This window comes from Triticum urartu, chromosome 3A, assembly GCF_056163025.1.
Source record: "Triticum urartu cultivar PI428250 chromosome 3A, HENAU_Tu73, whole genome shotgun sequence".
NCBI lineage: Eukaryota > Viridiplantae > Streptophyta > Magnoliopsida > Poales > Poaceae > Triticum > Triticum urartu.
The window spans coordinates 5,957,599-5,978,826 of NC_141875.1; the positions used below are offsets into that span (position 1 = coordinate 5,957,599).

The 21,228-nt window shown below is 45.2% G+C and overlaps 2 long non-coding RNA genes across 2 annotated transcripts; both read left to right on the top strand.

The window, feature by feature from the left end:
• Nucleotides 1–5,419: 5,419 nt before the first annotated feature.
• On the top strand, nt 5,420–7,851 carry LOC147977606 (uncharacterized). Its single transcript, XR_015599464.1, has 2 exons — nt 5,420–5,898; nt 7,271–7,851. It is a non-coding gene; the product is annotated as an uncharacterized LOC147977606 (long non-coding RNA).
• A 12,569-nt stretch (nt 7,852–20,420) lies between these two features.
• Nucleotides 20,421–21,006, top strand: LOC125547506 (uncharacterized). The gene is made up of 2 exons (XR_007300688.2): nt 20,421–20,589; nt 20,713–21,006. It is a non-coding gene; the product is annotated as an uncharacterized LOC125547506 (long non-coding RNA).
• The last annotated feature ends 222 nt before the right edge of the window (nt 21,007–21,228 follow it).

Below are 21,228 nucleotides of genomic sequence, written 5' to 3' on the forward strand. Positions count from 1 at the left end.
CTCCTTATTTTTCGGAAACAAGTAAGTCAATTCTGGGTGGCGCTAGCGGACAGAACATGGTGGCGTGGTGGCTCGTGACCTCGGAGGCGAAGAGGGTTTGAAAACAAGGAGAGATTTGGGGGAGGAACAGGGTGACAGATATATGGCAGGTAGATGCGTCGATTACGGGCGGTTAGAACGGGGTTTTTGTGGAGATGAGGACCATGGGATGGAACACAAATCAATGGCGCACGATTGGTCTGATGTTTTCGTATGATAGGAATGGTTTCCCATTAATAAAGTGGCTGCATGCATCGTGCAAATGAAGAGGCCGGGGGTCATCCTTCTTTTCAAAAGAAAAAAAACATGACAAAATATGGATGGGATATGCAGAAGCAGGCCGAGCGCAATAATACAGGGAAAATGTATAAGACTACCTAGAAAAATGGTGAGATAGCTGCGTATTTTGACTCAAAATGACTAAAGTCAGTGGTGAAATTCCTTTTTAAGTTCAAATATGTGCTACTGAAGGAGAGCGATAGTTAATGTTGAGTTCACATAAGTCATACATGTGCCACCGAACAAGAGACTTGTTCACTTCCGTGCAGATTGGTGACCAGTGCATGATGGTGTTGAGAAGAAATTGTCCTTTAACGGCAGTTTGCACATGAGAATAGCTGTACCGGCCGGGATTACTAGTTGTTGCTGGACTGTAATTTGCAAAGATTAGGCAGCCGTACCCTTCCAAAGTTGTTACCAGGACTTCATTGCTTGGTACCCCGAACGAAGCGGTCAGTTTTCAGTCCGGGGCGCGTACCGCCTAGCAACGGAGGCTCAGTACTCGCTTGGTGTGGGCTCGACTAGCAGTAATCCGACTGATCGGAGATCAATTTGGCGGCGGATCTGGAGTGCACAAGTTCCTCTTAAATTGAGAATAATGGCTTAGAAAGTTTTGTCTGGTGCCGTTGCAACAAATGCGTGCAAAAAATATAGGCATATCTCTATCCGGGATGGCTGTCCAGTGTGTGGGAGGGAGAACGAAACTAGTTTCCATGCCTTGGTATCCTGCGAGCATGCAAGAGGGGTTTGGACACAGATGCCTAGTGTGTGGACTTTGCCGCACCAAGAGTTGCTTGAGGATACAGGAAAGGATTGGCTCCTGAACATCCTTGCGAATTGTGATGACAGCATGCGTGACTGCACAATTATGCTGCTTTGGAGAATATGGTCCTTGTGTTCAGGTTTAGCACACGGGAAAGAGGTTCCATCCTCGGCGACAACGGCTGACTTTCTCCAGAGCTATATGAACTCTTTGAATATGTGCAGGAGATTCTCTACAGAAGAAATAATCAAAGGAAAGATGCCAATGATTCAGGAGGCAGCCGTCGAGCAGCGTGGTTTGAGCAGACCACTGCCGTGGCCGCGTCCACCTGCTGACCGAGCTGCTTTATTTGTGGATGGAGCGTTCATGCACTCCGATGGATCAGCGGCGGCTGGTATGATACTGCGAAGGCACGACGGGAGTGTGATGTTCGCAGCCTACAGATGCATATTTAAATGTAATGATGCATTGTAGGCCGAACTACATGCAATATGCAGGGTATGGCGTTAGCTCTCCAGCACTGTACCCTTCCTATCGTCGTTCAGTCCGACTCGTCAGTGGCACTGGCGGCTATGACTGGGGAGAGTTTAACCACATCGGCGTATGGACATTTGGTATCGGAGATTCGGCATCACATGGTTGAGCCAGAGTTTATTCCGTCAAAAATTAAGCGTGAGCAAAATATGGTAGCACATCGGTTGGCATTGTATAGCCGTACAGAGAGTACTACTGCTGTATGGCTTCGGAGAGGTCCACTTTGTGTGGAGGAGTTGTTGCCTCTCGATTATAACCTGTGTAAAACTCAAAAGAGGTTTTCTCAAACACAAACTCAAATGAGATTCTGGAACTTGAAACTACACTACTTCAATACGTTCTCAGCTGTACACATCAGGGCCTAGGAAGAGGGACAGCTCCTCCCTCTTCCTAGACCCTGATGCGTACAAAATTTGTGATCATTTTTAAATTCAAGAAATTTCTCTATTTTTCTGGTTCAGTTTTGAATTCACAAAATTATTTATCTCTCAAATTCATGATCATTTTTGAATTCATGAAAAATTCTATTTTTCTGTATCTTTTTTCTGTTTTTTTTTCAAAATTCAATGGTTGACCGGTCAACTAGTCAACTGTCGACCGGTCAACCGCACTCAAGCAAACAAGGCAACTTGGGCTGGCCCAGTTCGTGGGCGCCAGTCCCTCTAGCCAGCGCTAAAGGCGCCACCCGTAGTGGAGAACCTACGACAGTGGCGAAGCTGGACTGGGATCGTCTGACGTACTGCAGTGTGCAGTTTGGTCGCTGACATGTGGGCCCGTCTGCCGGTTGGCCCACATGTCAGTGACCCAACTGCACCCTGCAGCACGCCAGGGGAGCTGAGTCCGGCGAAGCTACATGTAGGCTGTGCGCTCAACCAACCCCACAACTCTACAACACCCCTTTGGTTTTTGAAATTTTGTTTATCACTCCTAGCAAGTTGAGCAAATTGACCCCAGAACTTACAAATGAACCCATAGAGTTTTTTGTTGGCGCCGCCACTGCCCTACAACATGCAATCTCAGATGCGACTTGCATGGAGGCATTGGCATGTCGGGAAGGTCTCTCCCTTTCTGAAGATCTGATTAATGCAAGAGTTCATATGGGCACAGATTGCCCGGGACTGGTCAAAGAAATTCAGATGGGCTCGAATGCCCATTATGGCGCAATCATTCAGGAAACTCAGGCTTGGCAAACTTCATTTTCCAGTTGTTATTTCATGTACGGAAGTAGGAATTGTAACTTCTAGGCTCATACTTGCAAAGCACACAACGTCGTTAGTGCTGGTCGTCACATTTGGCTTGATCTACCTTATGATCCAGTCACCATACCTGTAACATTAACAGAGCGTGGGTTTACCTAAAAAAAGCTAATAGCTAGTGGAGACGGAGTGGTAAGTAGTAGGTTGCATGCATGGCACAATTACTCTACCATGCACTTTTGCTGGCCGTGCATATGCATCCGTGGATCAGTCCGGATTAGCGTCTACGTACGAGCTCTATGTTACACTTATTACCATTTACCAGCAGGTTTGCTTGACCGGTTCAAGCCATGCGCTGGGATGGAGGGGGCAGCACTGATAAGCAGAGGGACGACTTCGGCCACTTGACTTGCTACGCATCTTCAGTAACTTGGTCAGAGAAGCCTTTGCAATCTATTGGTAAACTTGCTACACATCTTCAAGCGGAGGGGGCTTACTAGAATTATACAACGAATTTATATCTATTGGAAAACATATCAACATTAATATATAGGGAAAATTAAGGGATGCATTATCTTCTCTTCTTACAAGGAGCTCTTCTTGCCGTGAAGCTCTTGAAGCAGAATTCTGTGCTTGCATGGAAGGTTTGTCGATTGCCATCCAGAGTGACTTGCCAATCATGGTTGAGATGTATTCTATTATTACAGTCAAGTTGATTTATGTTCGTGAACTGGAAAGATCTTTCTACTCCTCGCTCGTTAAGGATATTAGGCACCTCATGTTGTCTTTGTGATTCTTGTATTACTCATGTTAGTCGCACTCAAAATAAGGCCAGCGACAGTTTAGATAAATTTGCGCATAGAGAATATAGAACTATGACTTGGGTTGGTTCTGCCCGTCAGATGCAGTAGAGTTGGTTCTTGCTGGTCGTTTGAACATTATGAGATGAGTAATACAATATTATACCCGCAATAATAATAATCATTTTGTACCATCCAGTCGCTCTGATATTCAGTGGTTGTAATAAAAAAATTCCAAACTATGGCTGTGCCACAATCCATTGCACAAAGCTCAAGAGTGAACTTCCTCTTTATTTTACACTCCTGCTTGACCTGTTCTAGCAGGTGACTAGCATCGCTTGACTCCCAAGACATCGGGCTGGCAATTTTGGCAAAGAATCGAACCCAGGATGAGTATCGAGTACAAGCGTATCGAGAGACGACTTTGACCTAAAGTCATCTGCTTCTAATTAATTTGATTAATGTCACTACGATTTGGGAGTATAGTATGTAGAAGTGCATGCTCTAGCCAATGCAACCAAAAGACCAATCTAATGTAAGAGACTAGACAGTATATTATACGTCTCTGATACTATGTAGAAGTGCATGCTCTAGCCAATGCAACCAAAAGACCGATCTGATGGAAGAGACTAGGCAGCACATTATACGTCAACATACTAGTACTAATAATCATATAAAAGAAGCCATTGGGAACTGTCTACAGGCACAAGGCTAACAAGAAGCTAGTTTGACATCGATAATGAAGCGATCTTCTTCATCCTACGATTTGGTCCTCCTGGCTATTATCATATGCTGCTTCCTGCTTCCATGCTCTGCCGCCAGGGCCAACGGGAACCTCCCGCCCTGCAGGTGTTTTGTTGTCTTTGGAATTGATGTCCTTGCATGCGGCAACTGGGGCTATTCGTGTGATTTGTATGCGATGGTGGTGTTCATGCAGGTGCAACCTTGAATTTTCCGAGGGGAGTGCGTCAAGGAAGAATATGGCGGAATTCACCGATACCAGGCCCGCTGAGGGGAATGAGCCACCCGGGTTCTGGCCATGAGTATGCAGCACCGCCGCTGGCTGATACAGCACTTGTGGCGCCAGGGCCGCCGAAGCAACAGAAATGCCCCGGGTGTAGCAATGCCTACGCTCCACCACCACCGTCGTCCGGTACGGCAGTTTCAGCGTCCCGGCCGCCGAACCAACCGAACTGCCCGGGGTGTGGCTATGCAGACGCTCTAGCGCCACCCGCGGGTACAACACGAGCGCCCCCAGGCCACATCAATGCCCGGGGTGTGACCATGCCTATGCCGTAGCAATTGCGGCGCCACAGCGTAAGAAACTTCCTGGCATGAGGTACTGAACAACGTCCCATGAACCTACACCCGCGGCCACACTACTACTACTGGGAGATGAGTGATTTCCCGATTCAGCAAGCTTTGTGCTATTATTAGTGGCCTTGTATCTTTGGACTCATCACAAACTAGTTTTCTTTAATTGTTTGGAATTTCATTTTTTTTCATCCTAGACATTGTCATATTTCGCCAAAGCAATGTTTCCTGATTTTTCGTTTGTATTTTTACAATTATTTTCCATTAGACAGCCGAGAAAGAGAAATAGAACAATGCACATGTGCAGTGTAGTGAAATTGGAACTACACATAAATATGCAGCTAAGTTTTGTACGGACTGGAAAGCACGGTATCTGTATCGCACTAAAATAAAACCACATCCAAATATGTTTTCAGAATCGATAACGCCCAAACGTCAGATTTTTAGATGCCCAACCCGAACGCTGTTTCTATCGTACGATTTTCTGACACGAATCACGGAAAGAACACCCGTCGTCGTGAACGCCCTGCCTTCTCTTATCCTTTTCCCCCTTTCCCCAACGAGTCTCTGAGTCTATCCACTCCCTCCTCCACTCCGCCGCTCACTTTTCTCCCCTCCATCTCGAGCTCGTGCGGGGCTTCCCCGGCGGCGTATTCAGAGACCACGGCGGAGCAGCTCGTGCGGGTGGTTGCACCGGCGACGTACTCGGAAGCCGCGGCGGACTGGCAGAGGAGCTGCTCCTGGAGCTCGAGCGCGGCGCTCCTAGGCGCTCGTGCTGGGGTGGCTCCGGCGAGGATCGCGGAGGTCGTGGCGGAGGTCATGGCGGCCGGGGCGGCAAGGGTGGCGGAGCCGAGGAAGCCGGAGGCGACCTCGTCGGGCCTACATGGGGCGACCACGCCGGCGCATACCTCATGCTGGAGACGATGGCAACCACACCGTTGTGTTCTTCATGCTGCTGGTCGCCAATGCAACGGTACCTGCTACTCCATCCGTCCAGCACGCACCTACTGACTGAATTTTCTGCAGATGTTCAGTTTTTTTGTTGTCCTGTTGAATTAGCTTGTTTAATTTGCCATCATGTAGTTGATGGAGGAGAGACCATTGCAAACTACATGATGCTTGATGTAGAAATTTTAGTTAAGTTGCCATGTAAAATTTATTGTAAATAGGATGGCAAATTTAATTTAAATATGATGGAAAATTTTACATTTCTAGAACATAGCAAATTTTACTTTGTAGCATCTTTAAATATACTTGTGAAGCCATGCCTATTTTTAATTTTTTTCGATGGCAGAAGTACTACATTTTCTAGAACACATGGCAACTTTTGTAAAATTGGTGGTCTGATCACATAGCAAATTTGAGAGAGGAATTATGCTGTGTAGATTTTTCCATGGCAAGTTTGCCATTCTTTTGTAGGGAATAAACATATTTACTTGTTTTTTTGTTATTTGTTGTCATTTTCTCAAAAGTTGCCATTTTTCACCATTTTCCATCTCTCAAAATTTGCCATGGCAAAATTCTTTAATTAAGATGTATAAAAACATGGCAATCTTGCCATGGCAAGTTAAGATGTTAAAAACATGGCAAACTTGCCATGGGTAATTTCTCAAAATTTGCCATGTCTCAACATTTTTCCATCTCCCAAAAATTGCCATGGAAATTTTCTTTAATTACGATGTTCAAAAACATGGCAAACTTGCAATCGCAAGTTAAGATGTTGAAAACATGTCAAACTTGCCATGAAAAATTTCTCAAAACTTGCCATGTCTCAACATTTTTCCATCTATCAAAATTTGCCATGGCAATTTTCTTTAATTAAGATGTTCAAAAAATGGCAAACTTGCCATGGCGAGTTAAGATGTTAAAAAACATGGCAAACTTGCCATGTCACAACATTTTCCATCTCTCAGAAAATTTCCATGGCAATTTTCTTTAATTAATATGTTCAAAAACATGGCAAACTTGCCATGGCAAGTTAAGATGTTAAAAAACATTTTTCACCGCATTGTTGCCATGATGGCAAATTTCGTATTGTAAACCTCTTTTTTTGCCATCTTGTATCTATATGTATGTAAACTTCACAGCAACTTTTTCGTAGTGTAAACTTTTGTAGTGATGGCATCTTTTGTAGTGTAAAGAAGCAGATTGCCATGACTTTCTTCTTTTTTTGCGTTATTTTTTTGAAACCATAAACTTGAGCATGGCAATTTTATTTCCATATAATGGCAAAAGATCATGGCATTTTTTGTCGTGCAAAAGACCAGTGTTTATTAGTCACATAAAAACTGGGGCTTTTACTAGTGATTTAATCTGGGCTTTATTTTTGGTTTTCTTTTTTGCAGGAAAAAGGCCTGTAGGGATCGGTGGGTGGGGCGTTCGGGCTAGGGCTTTTTCCTTCCGAGCGAGTGGGTTCGGTCGATCTCCCTCTGGTAGCGAACGAGTTGTTCGGTCTGGGGGTCTCCCAGACCGAACGAGAAAAAAAGAAAGACATACTATTTCTAATAGTCACTCAGCAGGTTCTAGCAAATAACCTCAACATTTGTCCCCCGTGTTGTTCCCGCGGGCGGCCCAGGAGGAAACCCTACCTGCTACCGACACTCCTCACCATCCTTCTTCCTCGTTGCCATTGGATCCTCCTCTCGCTTGGGATGGGGTAGCGTGGGTCGCTTGATTCGGCGGGGGCTTGCGCTTTTGTGGTCGGTGGTTGTGGTTTGGGTTCGTGCGGCAGCCATGATCGATCGACCTTTCATCAGCACCGGTGCTCGGGATGAGTGACTATGCCTACTGATCGACCTAGTGAGGACGCTCGCCGCTGACTGGCTGAAGAATGATGATGTCCCGCACTCATGTGTTTTTCTGGTGTTGACAACTGTTGTTAGGTCGGGATGAATGCTTACAACGGCCTACTCGTGTTGTTTCCCTCCTTCTAGGCGCAGTTTGAACCTCCCGTACTTCATTCTATTTATGCTTCGTGCAAAAGCCTCAACTCCATATTGGATCGGACAACGATGATGTCTTCATTGTCCCGCCCACCGGGGAGTTGTATTGGAGTCATTGATCCTTGTCGGTCGTTTGGCATCTCTTTTGGGACGCGTTTGGTTTGTTGGCTCTCCTTGGAGGCATCTGGTGGTGGTGGTGGAAGTGCTCTGTGGCTACCGTTGATACCTTGGTCTTGGTTCTGTTGGTGGACCTATTCTCATGGGTGCTTGTGGGACGATGAGGTCTCGGTGTTTGGTGTCCTTTGACGACACTTGAGGGTCTGTTACCTTGCATAGTGCTCAGGTGCACTCTTTAAGTGATGGTGGTTTGTGGTGAGGCTAAGAGGAGGTGCAAGAGCTGTCTCGGCGAAATGTGTTGCTCTACGGCACAGTTTGCGGTTGTCCTTGTCAGAACGTGGCTAGGCGGTGGGAGACCATCCTATAGTGGTTACGACGCTCCTAGCTCTACAAGGTGCAGATTGATTGCAAGGCAAGATGATGACTTCTTCTCTATGTCTTCTTGACGTAGGATCTATTTTCGGTTGGTCCAACAAAGGTAGCCCCTGCTCTTCATAGTCTGATCTAGTGTTGATGGGTGTTATGTTCTTGTTGACGGCTGCTTGTCGCAACTCGTTTCTGGTCCCCCTCTCTGTGTGTGTGTGCACGCGCGCGCATGCGTGCGTTTTCCATTCTTCTGCTTGGTGCCACTTCTATCATCGATCATCTCCGCTGTGTGTCTTAGTTTAAGTAACCGAACCCGACTGCTGGTCGAACGAGAAAAAACCAGAACCAACAATCCCAATGGACATTCTCATATTTCGCCAAAGCAATAGTTTTGTGATTTTTCGTTTGTGTTTTTACAATTATTTTCCATTAGACAGTCAAGAAAGAGAAATAGCAACAATGCAGATGTGCCATGTCGTGAAATTGGAACTACACATAAATATGCAGCGAAGTTTTGTACGGACTAGAAAGCACGATATCTGTATGTGTATCGCACTAAAATAAAACCACATCCAAATCTTCTTCTTTTTTTGGAAAAAACCCAAGAAACATATACTATTTCTAACGAGCAATTTTAGCATGCTCCCTCTTACCCCCTCATGTCACATGAGAGGTAAGAGTATGTAATAGATTTGAGTTGTTGATCTCATTAATTAGTGGTCTGATTAACTCTTACCTTTTTACCTCACTTGTAAAAAGAAGGGATAAGAGGGACCATGTTAAAATTTGCCATTTCTAATAGTCAATCAAGGTTCTAGCAAATAACCTCAATATTTGTCCCTCGTGTTGTTCCCGCGCGGGGCCCAGGAGGAAACCCTACCTGCCACCGTCACTCCTCCCCATCCTTCTTCCTCGTTGCCATTGGATCCTCCTCTCGCATGGGATGGGGTAGCGTGGGGCGCTTGATTCCGCGGGGGCTTGCCCGTGGCACGAGTGCGCACGCTCTGGACGACGTGGCGGCCTGGGCTCAATGCTGCAACTCGGTTGTTGTCGGGGGGAGGGGGGTACTGATTTGTGGTCGGCGGTTTTGGTTTCGGTTCGTGCGACAGGCATGATCGATCGACCTTTCATCAACAATGGTGCTCGGGATGAGTGACTATGCCATCGGGGGGGGGGGGGGGGGGCTACTGATGGACCTGGCAAGGATGCTCGCCGCTGACTAGCTGAAGAATGATGAGGTCCCGCACTCATGTGTTTTTCTGGTGTCGACAACCGACATGATGTTGTTAGGTCTGGGATGCAATGCTTCTGACGGCCTACGGGTGTTATTTCCCTCCTTCCAGGCGCAGTTTGAACCTCCCGTACTTCATTCTATTTATGCTTCATGGAAAAGCCTTAACTCCATATTGGACCGGACAACAATGATGTCTTCATTGTCATTGCCCCCTTGGGGAGTTGTTTTGGACTCATTGATCCTTGTTAGTCGTTTGGCATCTCTTTTGGGCTGCGTTTGGTTTGTTGGCTCTCCTTGGAGGCATCTGGTGGTGGCGGTGGAAGTGCTCTGTGGCAACCGCCGATACCTTGGTCTTGGTTCTGTTGGTCGACCTACTCGCATGCGTGCTTGTGGGATGACGAGGTCTTGGTGTTCGGTGCCCTTTACGGCATTTGAGGGTCTGTTACCTTGCATAGTGCTCAGGTGCACTCTTTTAGTGATGGTGGTTTGCGGTGAGGCTAAGAGGAGGTGCAAGGGCTGTCTCAGCGAAATGTGTTGCCCTACGGCACAGTTTGCGGTTGTCCTTGTCACGATGTGGCTAGGCGGTGGGAGACCATTCTATAGTGGCTACGGCACTCCTTACTCTACAAAGTGCAGACTGATTGCAAGGCAAGATGATGACTTCTTCACTATGTCTTCTTGATGTAGGATCTATTTTCGATTGGTCCAACAAAGGTAGCCCCTGCTCTTCACAGTCTGATCTAGTGTTGATGAGTGTTATGTTCTTGCTGATGGCTGCTTGTCGCAACTCGTTTCTGGTCCCCCCCCCCCCTCTCTCTCACTGTGTGTGCATGTGCGCACACATGTGTGTTCTATTCTTCTGTCATCGATCATCTCTGGCATGTGTCTTAGTTTAAGAAACCGGACCGGACTTTGAGTCGAACCAGAAAAAAGAAGAACCAACAATCCCAATGGTTTTTTAAGCACAAAGGACCGATATGCAACTAGACCGACGAGAACCGATAAGTCTTTTTTTTTCCCGTGAAACTGGCTAATAAACCGAGTTGTTGAACTAGTGTTGCAAGTAGATGGATTCAAGGGATTCGATCTTAGGTCATGGGCATTGACCTATCCTTGGGCTGATAATCACCTTAGCTGTGTTTCTTTGTTTTCCAATAGAGGAAATCATTGCTATTTGACCCTATTTTTAATTCTATATTAGCATATATTATTACTCTAAATATATCATTGTTTGCAAAACTAGCAATCGAACTGGTGAACTGGCGGTCCGACCAGTAAAAGCCTGAACCGAAGGCCTTACCGTTTCGACCACTGGTAGGGTTTTGAGTGTGTGTGTGTGTGTGCGCGCGCGCGCGCGTGTGTGTTTGTGTGTGTCTTGTGCTACATTGTCTCGATGGCCACTCACAAAGTCACAATCACCAATCCACTAACAATGGTACATGAACAGCTTGTAAATTTCTACAATGTACCCGTAAAAAAATCGACAATACAAAGTCAAGTGGATTGATCCAAGAATCTGCTTTCCTCTTCAGGTTAAGAATCAGTGAAAACAATCCTACAAGGGGAAATGTGGACCACGCGAGAAAATGAAGCATAGAGCCAGGTGTCGATCTTGGGACCCGTGGGTTATGGGCCCACCACTCTACCGCTGTGCTACACTGATAACATTGTTCTTGTTGCGGTTTCCACCTTTACTTATCAGCCAACTGTCAAGTGTGCAATGCAGACTTACTAAACGTGCGGCCGACTTCAGGGTTGTGGCTTCAGGATCACCTATCACCCGACTGCAGTTCGTGCACTGGCAACTTGTAGTGGAGGCCACGCAACCTGCCGCCATTCACTCCGCTCAGCCATGCAACCTTACCCTCCTTTGGAGCTCGTACGTCAGGCGGCGCCCAATGCCTCCTTCGGCGTCGGGCGTGGCTCCCCTTCCTGCAGTCACAATTCCGGCCTGTACTTGACTTCCTCTTCTCCGACTCATGCTCCGACGGCTTGGGATTGCTTACAATTTGGCCAGGGCAAAATCCTGCATTCTGTGCTGGCAGCGGCGATACTTGTTGGTGTCGTTCCCTTCTTGAAGGCGCTGTCATGGCCATGATTGTGCCCCTCTTCGAGCTTCAGGGGAAACCCTAGATCCGGTTTTCCAGATCGGACAGCGGTGGCGGCGTCTTGGTGTCGTTCTCCTTCTTGAAGGCGTTGTCTTGTTTGCTCGCGGCGTCCTCGGTGCTGACTTTGGAGATGTCGGTTGTCTTGTTGTTGGTCAGATTGTTTCTTTGGTTGGCGAGTTTAGCTGTGTTTTTCTTTGCTTGGGTTGAGTTCCTCATGTCTCTCTATGTTGGGCACCATGTTCACGCCTCTGTATTTGTTCGTGACATGTCTTGTACCCTCTTATGTACTCATGCTATTTTTCATCTATCAATGAATGAAACGCAAACTTTGTGTATTCGGGCAAAAAAAAAAGCTTGTAGTGGAGGCGGAGTGGTAGCAGTAAATATTTTCATTCACTGTACCACGTACGTTTTGGTGGCCATGCATGCCTCGAATTCTATTTTACTTGCACTTGCCAGCAGTTTTGCTTGACTGGTTGGTTCAAGCCTGCAACTGCCATTGAGATGCACTGACACCTAAGATTGAGTGTCGGCAGAGACGACTTTGAGCTCTTGACTTGGGGTCTTCGAGCAGCTATTAGATTCACTTCTTCAATGGCAGCATCGACTGATCGTGATTAAGTTAATTACGTTAATCAAGACGTTCAGAGAATCTGTTGACTTGACACACTTGTCGTTACAGTTAGAGTACTTAACTAGGAGGAGTGGAGTGACCCAGCCACAATCACAAAGAGACATCGAATCATTTATTCAGAACTGAAACTGGGAAAGCAGGACAAGGTAGTCTGATCGACCATGAAGCGGTCTTCTTCTTCTCCATCCTCGCTCGCACGCACCGTGGCAATCCTCCTGGTGATCGTATGCTGCTGCTCCCTGCTCCCATTCCCATGCTCTGCCATTTGCAAAGGTATGCAAACGCAACGACGAGTCAGTTCTAGTTCTCATTTTTTGGAGGTGGATGCCCATTTTGACATATAATTTGTTGCGATGGCATCAGGGCGCACATTTGACGACTTTGGTCAGAGCGCTGGGGTCGGGACAAGGGGAGGGGGAAACCAATTTGATCAGGGGGGGTGTGCCAGGGGGAGGAGATAACGGGGCAGCAGGAAATGGGGGAGGAGGGATGCAAGTAGGACGGACACCTCCGGCCCCGCGGGGCAAGACACCGAGGAACCACAGGTGATGTGGCGACTCCTGCCAAGACGTTCATCTGGCGCCTCCGGCGGTTAATTGGAAGCTGATGGCCGATGGTTTGGGATGATGCATATCTTTGGCACAGGTGCTGCCTTTCGGTTGTAATTTGTGCTATTCTCCCCAATTTTTAAAACATTTGTATCACGTGCTAGTAGTTTTTTTTCCTTCTCATAGTTGTTGTTCGAGAGCGAACATTCAGAATGGGTTTCTTACTGGTGCTCCACCTGGCAATCTCTATAATATTTTTGTTTTTCCGGCCTTCCCTTTTTTTGCTGCTTGTACGACCAAGCAAATTAATGCTATTAATGCAAATGGCCTTTTTCTGGCCTTCACTGGATTTCATAAGCTATTAATGCAAATGGGTTTAGCTCGGTTGTAAAACCAAGCAAGCCAGTAAGGCTATTCCAGTGACTCGGCAAGCCAATGACTTCTTCTGTATATCTTCTTGGCGGCCGATCTCCTATCCACTGATCCAACAGTGTCTGATCCTGCTCTTTTTTTTCAAAAGATAAATAATATGTTCAGGTTGGCTTTTGCCCGCTGTAGTTGACTCAAAAAGAAAAGGAAAAAACAGTCAGTCAGCTCGACAAAATTTGAAGTTGAATTTTGTTCACAGTATAATGAGCCTTCTTCTTTTGCACGTCAACGTGGAAATTAAATGTAAATTTATAATTTTATTGCATGACATATGATTCTATGCGAAAAGGTTTATACTAAAATAAAGATTCATCGGAAGGACAAAGCAGCACAAACATAAAAAAAATACATCGAGGTCCATGGACCACCGAACGACCTTTGCCGCCGCCAGAACAAGCCGCCGATGCTTAAATATCACCGCTCCCATACTTAGAATGATTCTATGCTCTTCTGAAGCACCTCACGGGGTATTTAAGCATGAAAGATTTGCTGGTTTTTTCCTATTACTTTTTACTATAGTCTATCCTTATATTATTTTTGTTTCCTCCCATTGATTCTTTGGTCAAGAAATGTCTTCAGCTTTTTTATTTTGACCTGATTGAAATTAAGTGGATGCAACAGAAAAAGAAGGACCAAAACCCTACCTAGCCGGAGCCGAGGGACAAGGTCCTTTTCCCGCCACCGGCAGTCGGAGCGGCAGGTAGAGTGGAGGTGGATCCATGGGCTTGGCGGCGAAAATCGAGGGGAGAAAGGCTTTTCCTAATCGCCTTACTAGAGGGGAAAGAAAAGCAATTTGTTGTACCATATGATAGAAGTATACTTATTCGTGGACGCAGCGACAAATGCATGGCTTGAAAATTTCTACAATGTCACCATAAAAAGAATCTACTGTCGAACTTTGTATTTCCGTTCTAAGTAATGGAAAGGGGGTTTGCCCGGTTCAAAAAAAAAAAGAATCTACAATACCAGGAAAAAAGAAAGTCAAACGGATTGATCCAAGACCTTTCTTTCAGGGAAAGAATCAGTTCGAAAGATGCATGAATAGAAGAAACGGGCCAAACGATCCTGCAAAATCGAAATCGACAATATGGAAAACTGAAGTCCAGTTCAAAACTCATCACATTGAAAATTGGCGGAACAATGCATAAAATATCGCAGCCCAGCAAAAACAATTCAGCCCAATGGGGAACATATTACCAGAGCCAGGTTTGGACCTATGCATTATGGGCCCACTACGCTTCCGCTGCGGCACTCAGATCTTCTTATTGAAATTGTGATGCCCATTTTGCCTATCGGTGAACTGCCACACTGTTCTGCTTAGTGCAACGCAGACTCGCAGTATACTTGCATGCTGGTCCCATGAGTCCGATTCATGCCACAGATCAAAACGTGCGACTAAGTTGAGAGTTGCGGATGCAGTGAGCATCTCTAGCACGTACATTTTTATGGCCATGCCTCGATCGCTCACAACGCGGAGGAATTGTATGTTACAGTTGCCAGAAGCTTTGCTTGACTGTTTCGAGCCTGCAACCATGATTAAGATGCACTGACAACAAAGATTAAGTGTCGGCCTGGACGACTTTGAGCAGTTGACTTGACCTGGGGTCTCCGAGCAGCTATATATTTAGCTAGACTCGATCGTGATTACATTAGGTTAATCTAGATGTCCAGACAATCTGTTGACTTGACACACTTGTCGTGGCTGTTAGGGCACTATTTAGCTAGGAGGAGTAACCCGGCCACAAAGAGAGATCGAATCATTTCTTCAGAGCTGAAGCTGGGAGAACATGAAACGGTCTTCTTCTTCTCCGTCCTCGCTCGCATGCGCCATGGCAATCACCCTGGTGATTGCCTGCTGCTGCTCCCTGCTGCCATGCCCATGCTGTGCCTTTTGTAAAGGTACATAACCACACGTCAGTTATAGTTCTTATATTTTGGAACTTGATGCGCATTTTTGACATATAATTTGTTGCGATGGCATCAGGGCGTGCATTTGGCGGCTTTGGTCAGGGGGCTGAGGCCCAGTGGCGGAGCCAAGGGGGGGCAAGCAGGGGCCTGGCTCCCCCCTAATGATCGAATGGTGCTATGCAATCAGCGATACGAACGCTCCTATTCCATAGGCTTATACGTTTCTGGTCCCCCTATGTCACAGCGTGAATTTATGAAAAAAATTGAAAAGGCCCATGTGAAGCCCACACTAGCGGCCAGGTTTCGCTCTAGTCCCATGGTCTGGGCTCTGCGTTCTCGCGTGGATAGCTTCTACGTGGATTAGGCTTATAAAAAAACCTGTACGTGGCTTAGTCGCCGTCGTTCCGTGCCCTCGCCCGCCCGGCCGCTTCTTTTCCCTGCCCTACTGCTCCCAATTCCATTCATACGTCACAACTGCGACGGCGCGACGCAGGATTGATTTCCAACCAACGGAAACTAGCCAAGGACCCAAGGTTTAGCACATCGGCACATCAGACCATGCATTTTTTTTTTGCAGGCATCTACTAATCTCAATTCTCATCTTGTATCATTGTTGAACATATACATCAGATTTTACTAGTTTACATGTTTTGGTTGTCTGATTTGTAATGCTACGATTCTATGAAGAATTCCTATCCTGTACATGTCTTAAAAATTAGTGTGACCGTGATGCCGACTATCTTGTATGAGTAATTATTTGTGATGCAAATTTCCCCATGTCAAATTTATCCAATATAGCTAATTGTGATACTGCAAAGCAGCTATGAAGAGAAAATCGTTGTCAAACACTATTAAAATTAATTCATTTTTAAAGCCGGTTGCTTCAAGTTCACTACTGAAATTGTTGATGAGGCTGATGTGCAAGTCACAAATCTGGTCCAATTGACACTCATGATCAGGCTATTCCGGACATTGTGAAACTGGAGACTTACTTGGCTTGTGCATGATCATAAACGTTGTTTTTTTTACAACAGGTAAGTTCTCTTTCAGTGAAATTATTTTTTTGTCATCTTATTGGCAATTGTAAAGGTAAATTTGAACTCATACAACTGCATCAATGTTTTGTAGCGCGTAGCATAAATTATAGTATGATGATTGCTATTTTTTGGTCTAGAAAAAGTTTAGGAACTTGACTTGGCCCCCCTATACTAAAATCCTGGCTCCGCCCCTGTTGAGGCCGGGCCAAGGGGAGGTCACCAATTAGATCAGGGGGGTGGCGGAGAAGCGCCAGGAGGCTATTCATTTAGTGATCTCCATGACGGGGGTGGGGGTGGGCCAGTGGGACAAGGAGGATACCAATTTGGTCAGCTGTATGGGGAGGCAAGGCCGGGGGGAGAAGAAAAGCATGGTAAGTGGTCAGACGATGGGTCAGGGAACTTACAAGGAAATCATGTAGGACGAATGCCTCCGCCGCCGCGGGGTAAAATGCCGTGGAAGCACAGGTGATGTGACAGCTGCTGCCATGCATGGCCTTGATTAGGCGCCGCCGGGCAGTTACTCGAAGCTGATTGCTGCTGGTCTTCCCGGAGCTGGCTTGGAACTATCACTAGAGCAAGTGTTGCTTTTGGTTGAAATTTGTGCGGTGATCCCCAGTATTATAAACATTTGTATCTTTAGTAGGTTTTCGCCCCCATAGTGTGATTGTTCAAGAGCAAACATTCACAGTGGGTTTCTTACTAGTGATTCAACTCGCAAGCCTGCTTACTATTTTTGCTATTGCCTCATCCCTCGTTTTTTGCCGCTTGTAAGATTGTTATTTTTCATAAGCAATTAATGTAAAAAAATGAAAGTTCGATTAGTGAGGCGACCCCGGTGACCGGCACACATGCTATAGATGTACGATCAATGGCGATGCATGCACATTCGGGCTGCCCACTCCATTTGTGTTTACAAGGCTTATTTTGTGATATGAGAAATTCGAGTATACATGCCAATCTCACATCTCCGTACTGACCTTGCAATTAAAACCATGTTGTAGAAGAGTTAAGGGATTTAATATGTAGTCAAACATTTGATTTAGGACAAATTAATGGATTTACGTGTTGGAATCCTCCTTGAAATTTGTGATTTGCCGCCTCTGCCATTTTCATTTTTTCTTACGTTTCAACAAGAAGATTATTTTTGTAAATGGTGACACACAGTCAATTCGGGGATCCTAGTCACGATGTTAATGATCTAGAATCAAGAGAGAACAAACCTTTGTTCGATAATAGTGCATATGTATTTTTTAAATAAACCTGGTCAAACTTTACAGTCTAATTTTCGTGAAAAAAGAAGCTGAGATCTACTCCTACGAATCGTTGACATGTCAGGAGGACGAACCGATGTGTGCATGACGATGAAGAAATAAGATGATGAAACAAAGAGAAGGGTCGACGACAAGAATGACAAGCGACAAGTCATCCACCCGAACTTATTACCGGCGTCTGTCCGTCGACTAATGGCACCCACATAGACTTGCATGGATTTTCTGATCATTGGGTGGGCTTGCTCGCCCGCTCTAGTGTCCCGACGGGACTAGAATTTTCACTGACACATTTGTTTTATGCCTCACGAGTGTGCCTTCACATATTACCTCTGTGTGTTAAAATGAATGTGATCAGGGTTGAGCCCTTTTTTCAATACAGTTGGATGTTACCTTCAAAAAAAACCTAGAAAGTCTACCTCGTGATTCAAGACGAAAGCAGCGGCAAAATTGGATGGAAAAAAGAATGGCCTATCAGAAAAACTGATGCCCAGTATGAAAGTAAATGGGCCGAAGAACCATGGGAAATAAATGGGCCGAACAGAAAAAATGAACAGCCCAGTTCAGATAGGGGCTATGTATGATACAAAGAAAAAGTTGAAGTATACGGTGACCAAGTGGGCTATGTCTACCCAGAGTGTTTTCTGGACGCACAAATCAAGTCCAACAAACTATACTAGCCAGGTTCGGCCCTTTGACTGGGACAAGTTCGGGTTGTGTCTGTAACGTTACCGGCATACAACGAGGATCTACTTTGTTCCATCAGCTGCTCCTGATTAGAGGGAATCCCCTCTCACCGGTGATATGTACCCAACATCCTCTGTTGTGGGAACCAGACACCACGAGGTACGTACCATGCAACTCATATGTGTAATTCTGTCATCACCTGAACATTTATAATTGGTTAACTCTTCATCTATACAGTCTTATTTCCAGAGTCTGTGGATAGCTAACATTTTAATAGCTGATGCTCACAAACATACACATACACTCATTCATATAAACATAGGTACACACAACCTACCGTATGAGCACCTCCGAGTTATTAAGTTGACACAATATCTTAAGATTCACAAAGTCACCATAGGCGCCTTGTAATTGACGATAAGGTCTCCTCCCACTGAATGAACATCGGCAAAAAGGGCTGAAAGAAATTTAGGAAAGTGCGGGAACCAGTGGCAGGTCTATGACTTAAGCCCTGGTGGGCTCGTCCCACCACATGTTAACATAACCATCTTAGTATGCTCAGTTTGCGTGTTACTTTAGGGAAAGCGTACTATCTAGTCCCGAGGTCAAATTCTCCATGGTGTATAGTAAAATTTTAAAAATAGTAAAAAATAAAAAAGATTCTGAAATTCTTTTGTGGCAAACTTTGGCAAATTTTTTGTGCTCATGCAAAATTTTATCATTAAATGACATTCAGGAAAGTAGTGGAGAAAAAAAAAATCAAAATTGATGCTTTATGTTTGAAATTTTGGAGTGCTGATTTTGTTTTTTGCCGTGACTTTCACGAATATCATTTCGCGATGAAAATTTCAAGCACTCAAAACATTTGTCAAACTTTGTCACAAAAGAATTCTGTTTTTTATTCATTTTTCTCATATTTACTGTTCATCCCGAGCTTATTTGAGCTCGCGTGCAGAAGAAGACTTACGTACCTTATGACTTTTTTGAATAATGATATAGGCTTCGTAGCGTTAAATAGTTGGGAGCAACTAGTTGTAGGGTATCCCACGGGGAGCATTCTCCAAGAGTGGGAGCGCTAGCGCGTCATGTAGTGTGTCCTAGTGCCACATGTGTTGCGCATTTCACGTCTGAATCTTTTTGTTTGTTTTTTGTTTTCATTTATCAGTTATTTTTTGTTTTTTTGGTCTGTTAGAAGCATGAAGCAAATCATAAATGTGCTATCTTGAAAGCATAGTTGGGCTTCCCCAAAAGTGAAACACATCTGTGCTTTCATTTGAAACACAATTGTGCTTCCCTGTGAAAGTACAGTTGTCCTTATGTGCTCCCTCCAAAAGTGAAACACGGCGCGCTTTCCATGCAAGAAGCACAAGTGTGATTCTCGTGTGCAAAACACAACTTTGTTTTCCCGAAAAGTGAAATACAGGTATGCTTCCATGAGAATCATAATTTGTGCTTTCTTAAAAGCGAAGCACAATTACTACAATTTTTGAAGCATATCTTTCTACAATTTTAAAGGACGGGTTTGTACAGTTTTGAAGCATGGTTTCTTTCAAAAAGGTTCATCAAAATTAGCAATAAGAGATCTAGTTTTGAAGAGCTTGACGTAAGAAACGCAACGTGGAACGCTTCGTGATTTGAACACCTTTTTTGAGAGATATGTTATTTTGAAAATTGGATCTACGAAAAAAGCACAAATAAACTCATTCATCTTTCCCAAAAAAAAAGTGCCATCAAAACTATCTAATTACGATAAGTGACGCACCACATGTACACCACTTGTCACCACTAAAAGAGATAGAAGTGACCTTTGTAAGGGATATGTTTTAATAGTGATTTGACGAATAGCTACCAAAATGCTCAAGTATTCTACGTTACACGCTGCCTATTAAACCAGTATATCAATACCAATATTTCTTTGGTTCGTTTCTTTTCGTCTCATTTTTCTTGGCATGTTTGTTCTTTATGCCCGGATATAAGCTCAGATCCCCAAGTGAACGGATGACTGAGATAAGGAGTATACCTTCATACGAGCTTAACTAAATGCATTCATTCTCTGCCATATATATTTGTGCAGCCAGCATCGAATCAAGAGTACCTGTCAATTCATTAGATGAAACATCGAAGATGTCTCCATTGACCGGGGGACGACTTGGGCCATTGGATTATCTTTCTACCTGAGTGGCCAGAAACGGCATGGTCCTAGCAGCCAACCAAAATCTTCGTTTTATGAAGGAGCAATATATAGTAAGTACAAAAGGAGCTTCCAGGACATCCAGAAGCTGGGCAGAGATCATGGAGCGTTCTCCTTCAGCCTCTTCCCTCGCACGCGCTGTGGCAGTGCTGGTTCTCATCAGCTGTTCCTTGACATGTTCGGTGGCGAGGCAAGGTACGTATGCTATACTTACGACGCGTAGTAATCCCAGATAACATGTGCCCGGCTTCGTCCTCTACATGCTTACGTACTGACTATTGGGTATTTGTCGTGTGCAACTTACGGCCGTATATGCAGATGCAGTTGCTCTGGATGGCACTAGACCAACGGCCTCTCCTGCCCCGCCGGTTCCTCATCCATCATACAATCCGGGCCGGAAGCCATACACGCCACCTCCAAGAAGGGGGCCGCCACCACTACCGCTCAAGACGTAGGCACTTGTGCCGCACCAAGAGACCCTGCAGGTTCCTTAGCATCCATTATGCTTGAACCACCTATAGAGCGTGTGTGCCATCGATTAGGGTGTGCTACTTGCTTGAGAAGTTAAGATGCAATGGAACTTTGGAAAGACTTTGTTTGCTTGGAAAAGAAGACCCCATTTTTCCCATTATTGCAAATATGCCATTGATAATCACCTAAATTCACAAATATACCCCGAGTGGTCATAAAACCTACGAGAGGGTTATGTATGACTTTTTTAGGAGGTGGTTGGTTCGAAAATGGTAACGCATACATAATCGTAATGGGGTCACGTCGCCACTATAAACAGTATGAGCAAAGCTGTAAACATGTTTGGCTCAACTCCAAAACCGA